Genomic DNA, 13,768 nt, shown 5'->3' on the forward strand with positions numbered 1-13,768 from the left:
CAGGACAAACAACATTTCAGAAACCAAATTACTTCTTTAAGAAAACACGACATTCTGAAAGACACGTTCCGTCTTTTCTAGAACAATTGTTCTGGTTCTGAACACGTTTAAGTGGAACTGATGTTTTAAGATGTACATTTTCTTAAATGTTATATTTGAGGAAAGAATCGTCATCAGTTTCTAGACATAATCTGATAACGTAATCCAGTGCTGGTGCTAACACTGATTATATGAAGTTGTATAAATGCTTCCTCAGGAAATTGTGTTCAGTTATCAGTGGATGATGAAAAGTATTAATCAGTAAATGATCAGCTGATGAGAGTAAAGTCAGAACCAGTGGTTTGTGAAGAACAGATTCACAGAACTAACTTTCCCATGATGCCCTGCTGTTTGCGACTGTGAACCGTCACCGCCTCACATGGCGAGAACGTGCCGGACGCCACACGTGACCCGGGGCTCCGGAGGTCAGCGTCTGGCTCAGTGAGACACGTCAGCAGTGCTGGGATCCACACAGTCGAGCCTCGGTCACCGACCAGCACTTTAAAAACAGAAAAACCTTCAGTCTACGGAGGAGTTTCCCACATTTAAAGTCTTTCACTGTCAAAATAATTGATGAGTTTTTTTCTAGGTCATTGCAAAATTTCCCAGCTCACGAGGGTCTGATGATAAAAACATTTCATGTGTCGCTGACGAGAGGCAGAAGCTCGTCGCCTCTGAAACAACAACACACACATTTACATGTTCATCACTCATCTGTTGATTTGACAGCATGAATGTTCCTGTGACGTGTTTTCAGAAGTGTAAGTGTGGACGGACATTATTAAAACACATTAATATAAACATATGAACGTGGACGTTAACCCTCCGTCATTTACCATTTAACCAACTTCCTCTTCAAGCTGCTGAAAAGCAGAATGAGGATTAGACTGAAGGACGGACGGACATGTCGAGCTGCTGATGAGATAAGGAGCAGGAAGTGGGTGAATGTCTCAGGGAGCTGATGAGAAGCTCTGGGGAATCCACAGGAAGAGGTTCCATCAGATCTCACAAAGACCAGGAACGTGTCTGTGGTGCATTTCTCTGTGGTTGTTATGTTTTTAATCTCCTGATGGAAAAAGCTTTGATATGTGTCACTGCCGACATGTTGTGGAGCCGCAGCGTGTTCGTATCTCTGGAGGATAATCGGTTCTGTGCATCAGGATTTTAGTGTTATCTCTGAGTGAGAGAAGAGAGTCTGACATTAATTCTTAATTGAAGTCACTGACACGTTCAGGTTCGTTAAAGGCCGTTCTTCTTCTTCTTCTTCTTCTTCTTCTTCTTCTTCTTCTTCTTCTTCTTTTTCTTCTTCTTCTTCTTCTTCTTCTTCTTCTTCTTCTTCTGTGGCAACCCCAAGGTCCCTCCAACCATCTACTGTGTTGGTGCATCTCATTTTAATAACATCAAAATCATCACAGTTAAAGGAGACCTATTATGCCCATTTTACCACAAGTTGATATGGTTCCTTGGGGTCTTAATGAAATGTCTGTAACATTTTTTGGTCAAAATACCACAAGGATCATTTAAAACAGCAGCCTTTTTACCCTGTCTAAAACAGCCCTCTTCAGATTGACCTGTTTTGAGTCCCCCCGCCCCCCCCTCTCCTCGCCCCGCCCCCCCCTCTCCTCGCCCCGCCCCCATCTCACCACCCCGCCCCCCCTGTCAATCACACACACACACATCCACTTTCACGTCTTAAATCTCTCCTTAGCATATTTAAGGTTGTTAAAATAATTTTAAGTCACTGTCCTACACATATATTTATGTATTTGTTTGTTGTGTTTCTTCATTGAAGCTACAATTTTAAAACTACAACACCTTCTGATAAGGATGTACATTTATTTAAATACATGCATTAGATATGTGTGTATACAGTATTTAATTGTATGTGTATATTTATTCATACAGGGCATATATACACAGACACACGCACACACACAGACACACACACAGATAGACACAGACACACACGCACACACACAGACACACACACACACAGGCAAAGGGATGTGGGGGCTAGCTTTGGAAGCTAACACTGCTGCAACTTTTGCGGCAAAATGCACTTAAAACCCCGGGTATGAGTCTATTATAAAGCGAGCGACGGAGGCGGCAGCGAGCTGCTGGTGACCGGCACCGTTTCGTGCAGCTCGGGCTGCGTGGAGCAAATCTGTAAGAGCCACAAAAGTTATAATGCACAGCTCTCTCCCCCCCTCCTCCTCCTCCTCCGCTTCGCCACCCGGGCGCTGAGCGAGCCCCCGGCACCGGTACAATGCAACCGGAGACCGGGGGGGGTCCTTGAACACGTTCCGGTGCTAGTTTCTAACAAAGACAGACACACACAGAAGCTACGAGTCGGGTTAGCCTCCGAGTGCATTGTTTTCTATGTAAACGTGCTGCATGCTCGGGACGCCACACACACACACACACACACACACAAGCTAGACTCCGAGAGCATTGCTCCTCCACTCCGGACCCTGGGATCTCTCCCCCCACCTCCCAGTGCGATGCTTCCCGGGTGGGGGGCCACATGCAATACTGCTGTAAATACGTTCACAAGCAACCATTCCAGAAAGTGCTGGAGCTCTAAACACAAACTAGCAGTTAGCTACCGTTAGCTCCCTGCTGATACACGTAAAGCATCTAAGTGGCCACAGCGGCAGAGACAAGGTCCCCAACACCGGGACGTCCCCGGACTAGCGTTAGCTCCCGACAAACAGCTGTTTCTATTTATTCATGCTGCTTCTACCGGGGCAAAACACACACACAGAAGCCAGCGTTAGCTGCTGCTGCTACCCGTAAACACACACTGACACCAACAAGTCACAGCCAGCTGAGGTAGCAGAGGCACATAGTCCACAGCATCAACACAGCTCCGAAGCTCCTACCTGGAAAAAACACCAACAGCTCGCGGTGTCTACCGGCTCCGGGTTCGCGCTGCCGGCTTGCGGCTCCCGGGCTCCGGTGGTGGCTGCCGGGCTCCGGTGGTGGCGCCGGGCTCCGGGCTACGCGATGGCTCCGGGCTACGGTGGTGCGAGGCAGCTAGTGGAGGCAGCTAGTGGAGACAGATAGTGCGAGCCGGAGCGCGGAGCGGAGGTCCGGTCGGAACTTCGGCCGGCGGAGCTCCCCGGCGTAAACAAACACATCCACCAGAAGCGAGCAGCTGACATGGAGCCAGCAGCCCCCGTGCGAGCCCGGGCTGAGAAGGGAGCTTTGGCAGGTAAATCACCCCGACCGCAGGCTCTGTTTCCTCCGCCTCTCACCCAGCTGATCGTGAGATCGCGGCTTCTGCCCCGGCAGCCTCCTCTGTGATCACGGAGCAGGAGCCGCGGAGCAGGAGCCCCGGCTCCGCGATCGCGGAAGAGGCAGCCTGCTCCGCGATCACGGAGCATCAGCCGGAGCCCGAGCTGAGGAGGGAGCTGTGGCAGGTAACTCACCCGAACCGCAGGCTCTGTTTCCTCCGCCTCTCACCCAGCTCCCTGGCTGGTTAGCTCTGTCTTCTGAAGCTGGAGTCACATGAACAGCTTTGTGAGGATTTGTGCAGCCCAGCCCTGAGCATCTCAGTGGTCGAATTTGTTTCATGCTGCTAGTTTGCTTATCCAAGTGTTTCTAAGGCTCGCAAGAATGCAATGGCGGCTGGCCGGACACCATGGAATAAAGTGGGTGGTTCTTAAATCTTTTGGTGGTTCCATCTATTGGTGGGATAGATCTATGGGGGAGTGGGTTTTGGGCGAGTGTGACGTACATAAGACCAATAATCCCATTGCACGCACTCTCGCACATAGTTTCTGACATAGAGGAAACACAACAAACCGCGGGGGTTGTTTTTTTCCAGAGTTTTTGGGACGGTAGACATGCCAGATACCCAAAATAACGTGTAGAAGCACTACAAAAGTGGCATTTTCATAATAGGTGCCCTTTAAAGAAGAAGAAGGAAAAGAACCTTGAATCCTTTATTCTGTAGGCTGCACCGCCCTTCAAAATAAAAGCCCTCAGTATAATATCTGCTGACATCGAGGACAAACACAAACACACAGAATCGTCTTCCTGCAGCTCAGCAACATGGATCCAGATGTGTGTGGACTCTGCACATCTGGGTCAAGGTGACTCTGCAGAGTCTTCACATGTTGCTGATGTCACAGGAAACATTAGGAGATTAAATCCTTCACTACCTCTGTCTCTGCAAAGTGATGAGGTCACTTCCTGCACGCCACAGCGGTTTGTGTTAGTGAACGTGATGGGATTCGAACATCTATGAATGTACGGTACGACCACGTCAGCTGCAGCAAGATAAAAATACATTGATTAAAAACCTTATTGTATTAAATTATATATTATATTATATTATCTTAAATTATATTATATTTTATTATATTATATTATATTATATTATATTATATTATATTATATTATATTATATTATATTATATTATATTATATTATATTATATTATATTATATTATATTATGAAGCACTTATGAGGAAGACTGTAGCCGTACCAAGCATGACTCAACAATGACTCAGCAACAAAGACTCTTTCACCTGTGGAGGAATATGAATTCATTGGTTTATTGATTTTGCAAAACTGAGTTTGTCTCTTTCGAGATTTTCACTTGTGATGATTTGTTTTTCTTCTTTCTTAATAAAACTTTAATTGAAAGACAACAACTTTAGTTTCTGTGATGATGAGCAGGAGACGTATTGTCTTATGTAATAATCTGAACTCTTCAGTCTTAGTTATTTTAACGTTGATTCACCAGACAAGATATTGATTGATTGGCTGACCCCCCCCATGTGCAGCTGGGACCTCCCTCCAGACTCTATTAGCATGGTGGATGAACCTGCCAGACAGCACACACACACACAAACACACACACACACAGATGAAGGGTCAGCTGTGCTTTAATGTGCAGGGATGAGGTGTCGCTGATTTACAGCTGACACACTTTTAAAGGTCGTGAGGAAGTGACCTTTAGGAAGTGAAAGGTCGCTTCAGGTCGTCTCTGCTCCTCGTTTCTCTAACGTTAGAAACCGGAGCCGTTTGATTACAAGTCGACAACAGATGCAGTGTTTACTCTCAATCTGTTGAGCTGCTTCTCTCTGTCTCATGTGAGAGAAACTCCAAATGTTTCTAAGTGAAAGGAGAATCCAGATCTGTTTGTTTTCCTGGACCCCCCCCCCCCCCCCCCTGTGTTACACTTCACACGCTCAGTGAGTCTGATCGGTCCTGACAGACTCACATCAATTCCTTTTATCCACAGCAGCAGGATGAATGATGGATCTGGATTCCTGCTCCTGTACTAAAGCAAACAATGAATGTCCTGAAAAGCCTGCTCTTATTTTTAGGGTCTGACTGTGTTTTACGTAACGGGTCAGGGTAATAAGAATAGCTCCATCAATCACGGGGCAGCGCCGTCCAAACGCTCTGGGAACGCTGGGATCAGGAAAACAGCTCGTTGTGCCAGAGCGACGGCCAAGACCACGTTTCTATGTCCAGAGATTCCAGAGGAGAGAAGTCGATTTACTGAAACGCTGATCAGCTCCAGAGCAGCAGTATGGTAGTTCACCATCTCACCGGCTGCAGGAAGAACCAGAAACAAACAAGGTAGGGAGGGGGGTGGGGGGGGGGGGGGGGGCCTTACCTGTCGTGCCAGACTGCCGGTAGCCATGGCAACGTGGGCCTGTCCTCTCCTTCTCCTGCAGCCGCCTCGAGATGCAGAGCAGCAGAGATTCACCTGTCACCTCCCATCACAGTCTGAAGACATCACACAGGACGCCAGGTCGGTTCTGCTGGTCTGACCACACAAACACACACACACGCACATGCACACACACACACACACACACACACACACAGACACACACACACACACACGCACACACACACACACACACACACAGACACACACACACACACACACACACACACACACACACACACACATACACAAACACACACACACACACACACACACACACACATACACACACAGATACGCTGCCAAGATCAAAAAATCTTAAACAATGTGACTTGAAGCTGGTTAAAGTCTTTTCTGACACTTGGACGTGCACAATGGGAACAGGACGCCACCTACAGGCGACTGCATGTGTGTCTTTATATGGACGGCACCTCGTTATAATTACTTCTCTTGAAGGGCTTGATTGGGGTCATCTCACTGTGGGTAATTGCTATAATTGTATTCTCCTCTGCTTATTATGCAGAGCAGCGGCGGCAGCGTCACAGGCGAGGACAGGAACCAGCGGAACGTTCTCACTGGTCCCTGATCAGTCGTTTATCTTCCTGTTCACCGCGGGAATTTATCACTCAGTTTTATTATTCCCTTTTTACGGCTGTAGAAATAATAGAAGAGGAAGGTTGCTTAATCGAACATAACAGTTTCATTAGAAATGAAAAACGAGCTCCCGCCGTCGGTGACCAGGACTTTGTGTTGAAACAAGAACGGAAACAACAGAGTTCGAACCTGATCACTGATCGATCCATAAAGACCATCTGAGACCAGGGCTTTTCATTTGTCCGTCTCCTGAAGGATTGTGGGTAAAAGACAGAACTTGTCTCCCAGGCTTGGTGAAGGACTTCGTCTAAATCTCCGTTCTCAGGGGCCGACTTCCTGTGACATCAATTAATGAGCAGATAATGAAGTAGAAACAAAGGCTGAGTGAGTTTGAACGAGGTCAAACGTTTTTTAGAGTTTCTCCACAAACGTCACTTCAGACTTTGACTTGTTAAATGTTCAGTTGGTTTCAGTGAGTCGAGGAGAAGACGTGTGAATCCAAGGTCCCTCCAACATGAAATGTGATAAGTTTACACTGTCATTTAAAACCAGAATCGTGGTTTTATTTCTGTCCCTTGAGCTGTAAACTATTAACTGAAGTGTAAAGATGATGTTTATTAGAACCTGAGTCATCAGTCAGGATTAGTGTTGCTGGGCGGAGGCTCGGAGCGGAGGGGGGGGTGGGGGGGGGCGCTCTGCGTCCACCTGCTCCCTCGCTGTCACTCGTCTCAGATGTCTCACACCAGTGAAGCTGTAACTTTGTCAGGCCTCGTTAACAGCTCGCAGGTCAGAGGTCAGAGGTCGACTGCTAACTGCTAACAACCAGCGTAGGAGATGATGCAGCAGCTTAAACAGAGAGTTTTCATTTACTTATTTTATTCACGATATTTATATACATGCTTTGTTCTTGTTTTACTTTTATATCCAGTGTTTTTACAGTTTCTAATCATCATCACAATCTAATGTCTTTATTTATTTCTCAGTGGATTTGTTCATTAAACAAAGTGTTTGCTGACGAGAGGCTGAAAACATTAAGCCAGTAATAAAACGAAGAACTTCCATCAGAGCCTGTCCCCTCTGCTGATGGACCATGGACCATGTGACCAGGAGTGTCTCTGATCTGCGTCCACCGGAGACACATCCATCACAGGAGGTCGCCTCTGACGGCCCGTTACAGCTTCTATTACCCATCACGCACCGGGCTCATCAACAGCACGTGTCATCCATCAGAAACCAGCGGCTCCTGGTGCTGGGGCCTCGTCCTCCGTGAGGAAACAAGTGCACACGGTAGCAGTCATGTTGAGGTTACAGGCTCCGTCAGAGGGGGGGGGGCAGCCAGTCGATAACCATTCCTCCCCTGCACAGAGGAAAAGCTCTCCGGGCTCCACTGTGCTGATGAACCACACGAAAACACAAACATGTGGTCGGAAAACACGGCCACAGAGCAAAGAGCTCAACCACGATTAGTGCTGAGCTGAGGAGGGAGGAAGAGGAGGGAGGAAGAGGAGGGAGGAGAGGGGGGTCTGGTCATGATACTGGATCCCTGTGCAGCCACACACAGGGGGAACCTGAGGGTCTCAGAGGGACTCATACGAGGAAGCAAAGCACAGGAAGGAGCTGGAACGTCTGAGAAACGACCTGGAGCTCAACGAGTCTCATCAAATATGAAAAACTCCACAATCTTCCTCATATCGTCTCCGTCTCTGCAGGTTTGATTGTGTTCTTCCATATTTAAAGGTTACATTAGTCTCTTGTTCTGATCTGAAAGTGATAAATGATAAACAGCTGGAGCCTCCGAGTCGACTCAGTCACTTCAGTCTTTGTGCATCAACACTTAAAACCAATAAAAACACCATCAGCTCTCCGGAGTGGAGTTCGCCCTCAGGCCAACAATCACACTCATCAAGCATCAGACGCAGTGAACACCAGCTGACGGCTGCAGCTTCCAGAGCTGGTTCCCTCACCGCTCGTTCAGGAGCACGTGAAGGAGATGAGTTCATTCTGTGGCAGATGGAAAGAAGGACCTTGTGTTTTGTATGAGGAGCAGCTGCACTGAGAGATAAGAGAAACTGCTTCTGTGGAGCCTGGAACCAGATCAATAATCTGCTGAGCCACTCAGGAGCCTCATGTTTGTCTCTCAGCCTCGTGAAGGCTCCAACTCACACTTAGAGACTTTAAAATCACAGCTTCAAGTCATTTCAGTGTCTCACTGACTCGTAAACAATTGATCTTGCTCCACGTGATTTACTACGGAAGCAGTTTTCACAACAATGAACTCTAGAAAACCTCTGGAAAACATGTTGTGTAGTTGATGTTTCTCCTGTGAAGCAGCAGGAGAACTCCCATCTTCTGCTCATTCTCTTTTCTTTAGTCTCCTGTCTGATTGTCTGTAATTGTTCTTCAGGCCGTGAGGAGGTGGAGGTGAAGCGTCGTCAGTCGGACCCTCGACCCGGAGACGCCCTCGTCCTCCAGCTCCTTGACTCAGCAGTTTCAGGCCTGCGTCAGCTTGGGTTTCCCTCGTCTCTAAATAGCTCGGACAAATATGAGTGGACCCCCGTCAGTGAATACTCGTCCTGCTGCTTCAGGAGGAACAACGAGGCCTCGAGGACCAGAGTCAACAGAAGAATGAAGAAGTTTAGAATCAGTGAAAAAGTCAAAGCTTCAAACTGCGGATGAAACAGCTCATAGTTTAAATCTGTCAGTGTCTCCACATGTTGAACTGAGCATAACTAGCTGCTATGCTAACCCTTTGCATTAAAACTCTACATTAGCATTGTTATAGTAGCACTGTACGTTAGCACTGTTGCTCTAATGCTTTACTGTACTAGAATATTACAAACATATCATAATATCTTTAGTATAGCACAGTGCAGAGTGTACATTACATGTTTACCTATTTATTTACTGTTGTTGTCAAGGGGATGCTGGGTTGGGGTGGGGGGGTGGGGGGAGGGCACATGGGACGGGAATTATGTAGAATGTATTTCAAATGCTGACTGGGAACTATCCTTATAAAACTCCAATAAACAGAAAAAAAAGGAAATGCACCACAGGGGCAAACCGTGACTCTTTGCGAACTGCTTTCTGTTGTGTGTGTAATTTATGTTATGAAGATGGAGATTTCCTGCAGATCTTATAGATATCAAGTCAGTGTTCATTACAGTGTTAAAGCTCAAAGGTGAGCTCTTAATCTTGAAACCTGTCACGGACAGGAAAGTGTGTTTGAGACAAGAGACAATGTACTTGCTGTATAATGTCACAATTCCAATATCCACAGATTTGCAATTTTATAAATTGGAAAAATCATGTTATTATTATTTATTTTTTTATTTTCATTTTTTCTCAACACATTAACTGTGATTATGCCTGCAATTGAATTTAAATGTGATGCATACTACGCTGCTCTTCTAATTGACTTTATCATGAAATGTATGTTCAGCAAAAAAAAGAATTAAAAAAAAGAATATTACAAACATTTATTTAACACGTGATATTGTAACGACCACTGAGCTGTCACACAGGATCGATTCAGGAGATGACAACATTAGAGGTTATTTCCCCCCCCCCCCCTCTCTGTTCCTTCTTTAAGTAATTAGGTCCTTGACAAGGACATGGAGCCCCCCCCCCCTCATGGGCGACACCCGACTTTGCCTGTGACGATAAAACCCTCCACACATCAGCAGCTTCCTCCTCTGCTGCGTGGAAACAGAAGACGTGTTTGTCCAGTGAGACACTTTATTATGGAACATCTGTCACATCTGTCAGCGCCTCCTCCTGGACGACAGAGGGAGGCGCTGACAGCTGTCACTCAGGGGCCGCTCATAGAAAAGCAGTTCCATCTCATCTCAGCTCTCTGGTGATAAAGTCCTGTTTTCGTCCGGTCTCACTTCTCTCACATCGCCCAGATGCCTGTGATCAGCAGAGGGCAGCTGGTCCCAGATCAGCTGCAGGAGAGGGAAGCAGCATCTTCTCTCCGTCTGATCTGATACGTCTGATTCCCATCGAGTCTCCAGGTGAGCAGGACGCACACGTGCACCTGAGGCCTGTAAAGACCTCGCTGCTGTAAGTCACAGTGACAGGGCCTCGTTATGGATGGGGGGGGGGGCACTAACAGCAGATGTATGACACGTCTAATTGGATCACTTAGCACAACAATTATCGTGTAATTCTGACATCACGCTGAGGCCGTGTCCCTCAGCGCTGCAGTGATTCATGTGATTATAGAATATGATGACTCCTCTCTATTGATTATCACATGTGAACTGAGCTGTGATCGATATTAACTCTGTGCGTATTACAGACAGGACATCGACACCAAATACACACACATTAAAATGCAGTTGACTGTTTTCTGACCTGGGACCAGTGAACCTCCTTGAATCCAGTTAGAAAAAGAGAACTGGTCCAGATTTTAAAAAACATCTTCAGCAGTTTTTTTGTTGAAGTAAACCTCGGAGGTGTGAGCCGGGCGGGGGGGGGGGACAGGTGCAGCATGCAGTCAACCCTCTAACTATAGACTGAACCCCCCCCCACCACCACCAGAGCATTCCTGCCGTGTCTCTGGCTGTGAGGGATAACACAGCAGCTCAGATGACCGACAGTGGAAAGCCTCCCGCTGGCACGCCGCCAAACACCCCCCCCCCCCAACTTTTTATATGACTGATTTTAATGAGTTACATCTCAAACATTTAAGATGGAGACCTTGAAGCGCTTCATTAGAATTTTGATGTAAAAGGTCAAGGGTCACTGTGACCTTGTGATCATGTGATCTTAGCAACGCTTTGAAATGATTCCTTCACATTTGTCTCCAATGTTTAGTTCGACTCACAGATGTGATCAAAGGTCACTTTAATTTCTACACAATGCTGAAATAATATCTCTGCGAGCTGCTGTTTGAATATTTCCTCTCCTGTATAAATATTTATTGCCACCAACTGTAATTTCCTTAATTTGACCTTGAAACCCCCGAAGCTGCTTCACGGAGGAAACGTCTGAATCCCAGAGAGAAGCAGTGAGAGTGTCAGCCTGAAGGGGGCGTGGTGACATGATTCATGTGCGTTTAGATTGAAAGTGAGAGCACGAGCTGCTGCATCCCCCCCTCCCCCCACCCCCCACCTCCCTGCACCGAGCACACACATGTTCATGCTATGACACATGAAGACACACACACACACACATTCATGCATATAAAGACACTACACATACACACATGAAGACACATACATTAAGCCTTAGTGTGGTTGCTGTTGTGCGGTGGAGCGTTCAGGAGGATCGTCCTTGTCATGCTGCAGACGGTTTATTTCCCGACAAGACGCCTCTGACTTCATGATATCAGCATCCATGGAGGGCGGGGGGGGGGTGGAACGGCACGGCTCTTCTGTGGTCAAAGTCAATTTACCACAACATCTCCGGGCGACTGGTGGAAATCTGAATAAATGGCCTGCGTCCAGCAGACGTCGGGAGGGCCGTCACCTCCGTCAGCTGCTTTGTTCGTCAGATGGATTTATGAAACATGGTGGACGTGTAGGAATGAAAAGAGATTTCCATATTAATCATGATGATGTTTCTATTATAAAGAAAACCTGTTAAATTAAAGAATTTCAAACAATCAATTGTAGAAATAATTTACTGCTACAATGTTTTAAATATTCTTGTGAACTCAGAAGTGACGATGTTAAGGATCGATGACACGTACTGGTTGGAGTTCCTCACGGCTCTACTCTAGGTCCTCTTATAGTCCTGCCATGTTTGAATGTATGCAGATGATACTGTTAAGGTTTAGTACAGGTTTGGACCCCAAAGCAGACACAGAAAGTAGATGGTAGTATATTAACGGTGTTTATTGGCTGGAGAGGTGGAAGCAGGCTGGAGCGGCAGGAAGCCGGCAGGTAGCAGGCAGAGAACACGGCAGGTAGAAGAGCCGAGCGGCGAGGCACACCAGGGTTCTGGGCTGAGGAAGACACAATGGTCCAAGAGGCATGAAAATAGCGAGTTAAGCTACACACTGAATACCATAGAAGACAGAATAATCTGGCGCCGAAGTGGTGAGAAGACCAGGTACTTATGGAGGAGATGATTATATGAGATTGGGTGCAGGTGTGCCTCCTCCACTGCAGCAGGAGCCAGCCACGCCCCCTACCACACACAACCACAGGACGCAACCATAGGGACGCAACACAGAAAGAAGGGAGGAGAAACTAACACAACACCACACCCAAAACACAATCCTCACAGATACAGTGACATATGAACATGAGGAAGTTACAAATCTATCTAAAGGCTCCTGTTGTTGATCCGTTAACCACAAATGTGGCGACGCTGGCAAGCTAGTTCTGTCGGGGAACTCGAGCTGCGCTGCACAAATCATGTGACATACATCACGTGACATACATCATGTGACATACCTCACATTCCATAACCATCTATAGTACACAGCCACCTTATCAGGTGGTCTACTTAACCAGAGAGACATTTCCCATCAACCCCTCTTGCTCGCACTGCTGCTGCAGTATTGCCAACTGTTGCTTCAGCCCCTCCACCACCCCCCCCCAGCATCCACCTGTGGGCTCCAACGGGGGGGTTACAAGTATTTGCTCATCACTCCCATCATTCCTGTGTAATCATATGGGGGAGTGATTAAGTTGGAGCCTAGACGCCAAACACTAAATCTGTAGTAATGCTGCAATACGTGTTCGAACGTGAGTTGTCTGACTGAACTGGATTTGTCATTTCTGTTTTCTGCAGCTACAGTATATTAATTTTATTGATCAATCTTTTAATATAATTATCACATTGAGATGAATGTGTGTATTTGACCTGAAGCTGCAGGACAATAAAACAACACATCTGTGTGTTTTATTAAATAGAGTTTGGTTTTTTATATAATTGTGTTTAATGTTTAACGTGTTGTGAGGATCTGGAGCCTTTACTCTGAGTTGTTAATACTTAACTTGGATCAGTTCTCATGCAACCGGATGGACACGCTACACACACACAGTTTATAGCTGCGAGCTGACGCTTTCCTTCTGATCTCACCGGTTGTTTGAAATAGATTTTGTGGCTCAGTTAATTCAGACAAACATTAAGTACATGTAGTGTTGGTATCATGTTGCATTAATCTACTTCCTGTCAGGATCAATACCTGAGGCCACTGGGGAAACTCAGCTCTACAAACAAAATCTATATTTATAGAATTCATAATGAGTACAATTATAGATTTTTCTGAAACATCTTTTACATGTTTAAATGTTTCCTGTTGCTTCAACCTGTTTCTTTTCACTATCAAATCAAATCAAATGTTGTTTCCTATGTCTACCTGCAGGAGTCTGGGGGCGGAGTCAAAGGTGATGAGGTAAATGTATGTCAGCTGCTCAGATGTTAAAGCTGCTGTCAATCATCGGCTCTGACTCTGTCTCGTTCCATCTTCCACTGCTCTACCTTAG

This window comes from Limanda limanda, chromosome 1 (assembly GCF_963576545.1).
Source record: "Limanda limanda chromosome 1, fLimLim1.1, whole genome shotgun sequence".
Classification (NCBI taxonomy): Eukaryota; Metazoa; Chordata; class Actinopteri; order Pleuronectiformes; family Pleuronectidae; genus Limanda; species Limanda limanda.